General features: G+C 38.0%; 1 protein-coding gene across 1 annotated transcript in view; it reads left to right on the top strand.

Moving 5' to 3' along the window:
- The window catches only part of ALOX5 (arachidonate 5-lipoxygenase), a 50296-nt gene that overhangs the window by 15535 nt on the left and 26796 nt on the right, over nt 1-7965 (top strand). The gene's annotated exons all lie outside the window — the stretch shown is intronic.

Raw genomic sequence — 7965 nt, 5'->3', positions numbered from 1 at the left:
TATTTATATATCCTATTTCATAATAAAAATTTTTAAATAAAATTTATGTCTTTATACCTGGTGGGGGAGAGTAATTGGATTATACTGTGGGTAATGTTAAGGATTTATGAATTTGTGATTTGTTTTAGAATATTTGTGTAAGCCTCTCAGCTCAGATACCATATGATGCATTTTCAGACTTTTATACTTGGTACAGTGCACAAGGAAATGTCCAAGAGCTCTGCACCATCCATCCCCATGCTCCTTTCTTGGCTATCCTCTCTTCAGCCACCTGTGGCAAAACCCCTACCTGCTTCTGGCCTTGTAGAAGGAAGTTCTACAGCTTCTAGAGAATCAGGCTGTTTTTTTCTTGTTAGGTGAATGGACAGCAAGACTTATCAGTTCTACACCAATTTCAGAGTAAGATGTTAATGACTGATAAATTAGTCTTACAAGCATTTTGCTTAACCCAGTATTTCCCAAAATGTGCCCTGGGGTATTGGTCCCAAAACTTTTTCCCTGAAAAAATATCCCATGGTAAAACAAGTTTGGGAAACCGTTTATCTCACTCCGCTTCTGGAGGCTCACAATGCGCATAAGCGTTGATGATTCTGAGAAGTCCTGTGGTGATGAGACATGGCTAATTTCATTTTATTTTATCTTTTTAATTTTAAATTTTAAATTTTTATATTTTTAGTTTTTAATTGTTGTTGACATACAATATTATATTAGTTTCAGGTGTGCAAGACAGTTATTAGTGATTTATATAACTTTTGAAGTGATTACCACAATAAGTCCAGTACCCATCTGACACCATACATAGTCATTATAATACTACTGACTGTATTCCCCATGCTATACTCTACATCTCCATGACTATTTTGTAACTACCAATTTGTAACTCTTAATTCTCTCCCCACTTCATCCATACCCCCATCCCTAATCTGACAAACATCAAAATGTTCTCTGTATCTGTGAGCTTGTTTCTGTTGTTTGTTTATCCTGTTCTGTAGATTCCACATGACATTTGTCCTTTTTTGTCTGACTTACTCCACTCAGCACAATACCCTCTAGGTTCATCCATGTTGTTGCAGATGGCAATATTTCATTCTTTGTTATGGTTGACTAATATTCCATTGTATCTATAAACCACCTCTTCTTTATCTATTCATCCATTGATAGACACCCAGGATGCCTCCATATCTTGGCTACTGTAAATAATGCTGCAATTAACATATGGATTCACATATCTTTTCAAAGTAGTGTTTTGGATTTCTTCAGATAAATACCCAGAAGTGGGATAATTGGGTTCTGCTTTGTCTCTTGTTTTAAAGTCTTATTCTGTATGGTATAAGTATTGCTACCCCGGCTTTTTTGTTTGTTTTCATTTTTATGAAACATCTTTCTTCATCCTTTTACTTTCAGTCTGTGTGTGTCTTTCAATCTGAGATGAGTCTCCTATAGGCAGCATATGTAAGCATCTTTTTTCTTATTTTCTTATCTATTTAGCCACCCTATCTTTTGATTGGAGCATTTAATCCATTATATTTAAACTAATTGCTACTGCATATAGAGTTATTGCCATTTTATTATTCATATTTTTAATCTTTTTTTTCCCTTCTTCTTCTTAAAGAAGTCCTACTAATATTTCCTGTAATACTGACTTGGTGATGATGAATATCTTTAGCTTTTTCTTGTCTGGGAAGCTCTTCATCTGTCCTTCAATCCTAAATAATAGCTTCACGGGGTAGAGTAATCTTTATTATAGGTCCTTGCTTTTCATCACTTTGAATATTTTGTGCTAGTCCCTTCTGACCTGCAAAGATTCTGCTGAGAACTCAACTTGTAGTCTTATAGGAGCTCCCCCGTGGGTAACTGACTACTTTTCTCTTGCTGCTTTTAAGATTCTCACTTTGTATTTAACCTTCAGCATTTGAATTATAATGTGTCTCGGTGTGAGCCTCTTTGGGTTCATCTTATTTGGGACTCTCTGTGCTTCCTGGGTTTGTATGTCTATTCCTTTGCCAGGTTAGTGAAGTTTTCCATCATTATTTCTCGAAATAAGTTTTCATTTCCTTGCTCTCTCTCTTCTCTTTCTGGTATCCCTATGATGAGAATGTTGTTACACTTGATATTGTCCCAGAGCACCCTTAACTATCCTCATTGTTTCAGATTCTTTTTTCTTGTTGCTCTTCTGAAATGGTATTTTCTGCTACCTTATCTTCTAAATCACTGATTCGATCCTCCGCTTCGTCTAATCTACTGTTAATTCCTCCTAAGGTGTTCTTCATTTCAGTTATTGTATTCTTCATTTCTGACTAGTTCGTTTTTATGTTTTCTATCTCCACTTTTATGTCTTCTGTCTCTTTGTTAAAGTTCTCACTGAGGTCATCTACTCTTCCCCTAAGTTGAGCATCCTTATAACCAGTGTTTTGAACTCTGCATATGGTAGATTGCTTATCTCCATTCTGTTTAGTTCTTTTTCTGGAGTTTGTTCTGTTCTTGCCTTTGAGACATGTTTTTTTCTTCTCATATTGGCTGCCTACTTGTATTTGTTTCTATGTGTTAGGTAGGGTCGTGATGTCTCCCAGTATTACTAGAGTGGCCTTATGTGGTAGCTGTCCTTTGGGTCCCAGTGGCACAGTCTTTTTTGGTCACTTGAGACAAGTGCTCAAGGTATGTCCCTTGTATGCATTGTGTGTGCCCTCCTGTTGTATTTGAGCCTTGGTTGCTCTTTGCTCATCAATGGGAAGGATTGACCCTTGGGCTGATTTGTTGTGATGACTGGCTGTGACCAGTGGAGATGTCGTGCACAGGCTGACCCTACAAAGCAGGATTCACTATAGCAGGGCTCTGGTGCCTGCCCCGTTTGGCCTTTGGGTGTGTTGTCCTCAGATGCGACTCTAGGTGGTGCTCCTGGTTTCCCAGCATGGAGGCTAGGGCTTCCTAGGAGGAGCACTCACAGGCCAAGTTCAGCTGCAGCCCGTGCCCTGTTCAGAGCCACCTGGCATAAGCTACCAAGAAATCCACAGATGGCCACCACCTACGCTGGATTTGGAAGTGCCTCAAGAGGCCAAGCTGCAAACAAAGGCCGGCCGCCACTACTGCTGGGATTGAGGTTGCTCAGCAAGAAGTACAAGGCATGCTGACACCACATGCTGCTTGTTTAAGTTCTGTGAACCTTTGAGAGATTTTAGGAAAGTCCGCAGCATGAGCTGAGACAGGTCATTTGTATGGAAAATCCACTAGAAATGGCTTGGTTAGGCCCTGCGCGTTGAGAGGGGTAGGGTCTCAGGGAATCACCAGGACAGGGCGACCACTGTTAGCTACATTGATAGAGACTCAGGTTTTGTGCCTGCCTGAGTCTACAAGCTGCGTGGGGGAGGGCTTAACAAAGGAACAATGCTCTCTGCCAACACTTCTGTCTGAGACAAAGCTTCCCCTACAGCTCTTGCCCTGAAGCCAGACGACTCAGTTTCTCTCTATATCTTTCTGGCACTTTTTGAGCTGCTGCCCCAGAGCTGGAGCTCAGAGCAAGTGAGTCCATCACTGAATAAGTCCGCACATGGGCCTTTTAAGAAGAAAGTCTGCAACTCCCTCAGCCCTCCATCTCACTTAGACACAATCTCCACTGATTTTCACAGCCAGAAGTTATGGGGACTTTTCTTCCTGGTACTGAAAATCTGAGATGGGGAGTCCAGTGTGGGGCCAGGACTCTTCACCCTCCTGGGAGGGACCTTTGCAGCTGCGATATTTCTCCCAATTCTCAACCGCTACATGTGGGTGTGGAGCCCACCCATTTCACGTCTACACATCTCCTACCAGTCTTGAGGTGGCCTCTTCTGTGTGTCCTCAGTTGTAGGACTTCTGTTCAGCTAGACTTCAGGTGAACTCACCATGATGGCTAGTCTGTAGGTTAGCTGTAATTTTTTAAATTAATTAATTTATTTTTATGGTGATATTGGTTAATGAAATCCAATAAGTTTCAGCTATATAGCTGTAATTTTGACATGGATGTGAGAATAGGTGAGCACAACATTTACCTACTCTACCATCTTGACTGCAAGCCCTTAATTTCTTTTCAACCCAGTGTTTCCCAAGATAATTTGACCTACAATTCTTACCATCCTTCAGAAAAAGTGCTCTATGGAGCACCTTTTAGAAAACATCCCTTTACCAGGGAGAGGTGGATTCAGTGGTGTTTTCACAGGAATGGAGCTTTGGCAGGGTCTAGAAAAATGAGGCATCTCTTCTTGGCCTTTTAGCTAAGATCAAGTATAGAGAGATGGGGGTAGAGAGGTTTTCTGATGTGATAGTTTTCCTCTTTCATAGATCTAATCATTATTTTCTTCTTCCTCTTTCTACTAATCTGTCCTTTTCAGACCCACTCCTCTGCTTCCATTCAGGAAGTAATGAACTTTGCACCGTTTGCATAATCTCGGAGTTCCTCTTTCACATGAACTCCCAGGCTTCCAGATTAGAGTTTGGAAGTAAAGTAACTATTAAAACCAGTCTCTAATATGCCAGAAAGCCAGCAAGTCTAACCAACTCTCATTGCTCCCTTAGCCAGTCAGGAATATGGAGAAGCCAATACAGGTCATAACCCACTGCCCATGTTCTCTAATCATGACTTCATGTACCTATGTGGCATGCACACACATGCACACACACAAAGCAATATATAGTATAGCGATTTTTAATCTATGTCATTTAATCTAATCATTCTGTGCCTTGCTTTTTTTCCACTCATCCTTTCTGTTTTGAAGAGCAACCAGTTGATACAGATAGGTGTTGTCCGTTATTGTAGCTTCTGTATAATGAACCATCATATGAATCAACCACCATTCTCCTACTTGCCTGATGATGGACATGTGGGCTGTCTTTAATTTCTGGCTATTACAAGCCACATTTCAGTGAGCTTTCTCATATTATCTCCTGGTGCTTTCATGGAAGAGTTACTCTAGGGAATATTCCTAGTAGACTTGCAGGGTTGTAGACCACATTTTAAGTTTTCTAGTTATTGCCAATGTTTTTCAATGGGTTTCTGCCAATTTTCACCCCTAGCAGCTGTTTCTGAGGATTACTATTTCCCTACATTATCAACACACTTTACATCTTGAGACTTTTTTCATTCTTGTCAATCTAATGTGTGAAATAGTATCTCATTGTTTTCCTCCTCCATAAATTCTTGCTTTATGTGAATGTACCATAATTTATTCAACAATTCCCTACTGATGAACATTCATTTTGTTTCTCATTTGTGTATTTGTTTATTTGTTTTTGGTATTACTAACAACACTGCAAGAGGCAACCTTGTACAAAAATCCTGATGTGCGGGTGTTTTAAGTACTCTTACATTGATACTCAGAACTCACATTGCTAGGTCAAATCAGCATTTATCATTTTAAGAAATTCTGACAAAAATCCTTTCCCAAAATGTTATAGTAATTTTCAGTCCCACCAATTGTCTATGAAAATATACTTTTGCCAGTTCCTGGTGACATTGATCTTTTAAATTGTTGACAACCTAAAAATCCCTGAGACCCCCATTGTTGTTTTAATCTGCATTCCCCTGACTGCTGATGAGTTAAGCATCTCTGCAATGCCTCATCTCTGAAATGCCTATTTATATACTTTATTTTTCTGTTTGTTTGTTTGTTTGTTTGTTGTTTTCATTTTTAATCCTTAATCTAAAGGAGCTCTTTATATGTTAGGATGGTATCCCATTGGTATGGCATATAGCATATATATTATTTGTCACTTAGGATTTCAGTTCTTTATTTGCTAAACTATATGTATTGTTTTTCCTTTAAAACTTTTGGATTTCACACTTTGCTTAAGAAGGCTCTCCCTACCCCAATGCTACATAAGTACTCCTATATTTCCGTATAACACTTTATAATTTTTTTTAACTTTAGGCCTTTAATTCATATGCCGTATATTTTTACACATGATGTAAAGTAGTGGTCCAAGGTCCCAGTATTATTTATTACATAATACATTTCTTTCTACTGCTTTAGGGTGACACTCACAGTAGCCAGTTCCTGGGCTCAGCTCTCACAGCCACTTACTCCATGTCCTGTGAAAGTTGTTGAATCTCTCTGTGCCTCAATCTCCTCAATCTATAAAATGGGCAGAATGATAGTACTACCTCATGGGTTTTTTGAGATAATTAAATAGGTTAAACCATGAAAACACATAGAAAAGTATTTGACACATAGAAAGCACACAATAAGTATTAGCTAGTTTTATATTATATTCACATATTTTGGGGGTCTTTTTCCAGACTTTGTGTGTTAGCCCAGCTCCATCTTTTGATTGTCACGCTTTCTAATATATGTTAATAGCTGTTTTGTTATCTCATTGATCTTTTTAAAGATTTTTATTATGAGAATTACTTTGAGTTACATATAACTGTGCTATACTGACATTTTAATGATAATCAGCCTTTCCACTCAAGAACATAGTGTGTCTTTCTACCTATCTAGAGCTTGTGTAATATCTTTCAATAGAATTTCTATTTTTTTTCATGCAGATCTTTCTTCTTTCTAGTTCCTTTATAACAAGGGAAATTATAGCTCACACAATTCTGAGTGGGAGATTTTTCTGTTTGTAAACAAATATTGCTGGGATAAAAATAAATTACTCATTTTTTTCCATATTTACCTTGTAGTAACATCTTACTAAACTCTTTTATTGGCACTACTCATTTTTAGTGAGTCTTTTTTGTTACCTAGTTGTTTGATCGCATTATTTAAATGACGATAATTTTGTCTATTTTCCATTATTTATACCACTGATATTGTTTTCTTAATGCTTGGCTGGGATTCCAAAAACAAGTAAGAGTAACAATGATGAAAATCCTCACTGGGTCTTGATTTTTGAAAAAAAACGACTGATATTTTTGATTGTTTAAAATTATATCTGCTATTGTTTTCAGATGAATACTCTTTACTATATTTAGGAACTTCTTGGTTCATTCTAATTTCATTTTTGTCTGGATGAACTTGTTCAGTTAATTTCTTCAGAAAGGATATGTGCTTGTTCCTAGCCCTCTCCTAAAATTATCCTGCCCTCACCAATTATTTGACTTGATATAAGAGGCTTAGATGATGATCTTAAAAAAAAAGTCTGTAAATACTTTACACTGTCTTCCCATTTTCAATATGGAAAATGAGAAACCTAATGATAGTTTGATTATTTTTCTTCTCTCAGAAGCTTATGAGCTTGCAGGAGCATCTCTCTCTTCTCTCTCTCTCCCTTCATTCCTTCTCTCTCTCTCTCTCTCTCTCTCTCTCTCTCTCTCTCTCTCTCTCTCTCTCTCTCTCTCTCTCTCTCTCTCTCTCGTTGCTTCCATATCTTGGCTATGGAAATAATGCTGCAATTAACATAGGGGTGCAGGGACTCAAAACTTTTTAATGACTAAAAATCTCAATGTTTTACTTTCTTCTCATAAGAAAGGTCAAAAAGGAAGGAGAATTAGGAATATAAATGGAAAAGCTGAAATCTCAGAATATAATTTTTGTTTTTAAACATATACAAGATCATTCTCCCTGCCTTAAAAAAAATTGACAAGGTTTGTTTTGTTTTGTTTTTGCAATAAACAAAAATGAAATCTAAGTTAAAAAATAAAAGAAATAAATGTCCAATGCTATGGACATTTATGTTTCAAGGACACCAGGATTTAAAATTTTTGAATGGATAGAGTGTATGATCTGTCTTTGGGGGAGCTATTTTGATTATAACAATCTCTAAACCTGCTATTGGCAGCTATGTATGCCCAATGGGCTCATTCAGCCACCCATAGCCTTGTGTACCCTACCACACAGACATAAAACTGTCCACTTTCCCCTGACCACCACACGCAGTTCTGGGTCCACTGACCAAGCCAGTACGACATTGGATGTCCCGGTCAGGCATAGTGGGACAGCCTTAACCACATTTAATTCCCATAACTGGCAAGGCAGTTCTGTACTGGGGAGAACA

The sequence above is a fragment of the Pteropus vampyrus genome, unplaced genomic scaffold, assembly GCF_000151845.1.
Source record: "Pteropus vampyrus isolate Shadow unplaced genomic scaffold, Pvam_2.0 Scaffold20, whole genome shotgun sequence".
In the NCBI taxonomy this organism is placed as follows: Eukaryota; Metazoa; Chordata; class Mammalia; order Chiroptera; family Pteropodidae; genus Pteropus; species Pteropus vampyrus.
The sequence above is the reverse complement of the archived record's forward strand: the minus strand, read 5'-3'. Positions and strand labels throughout refer to the sequence as shown.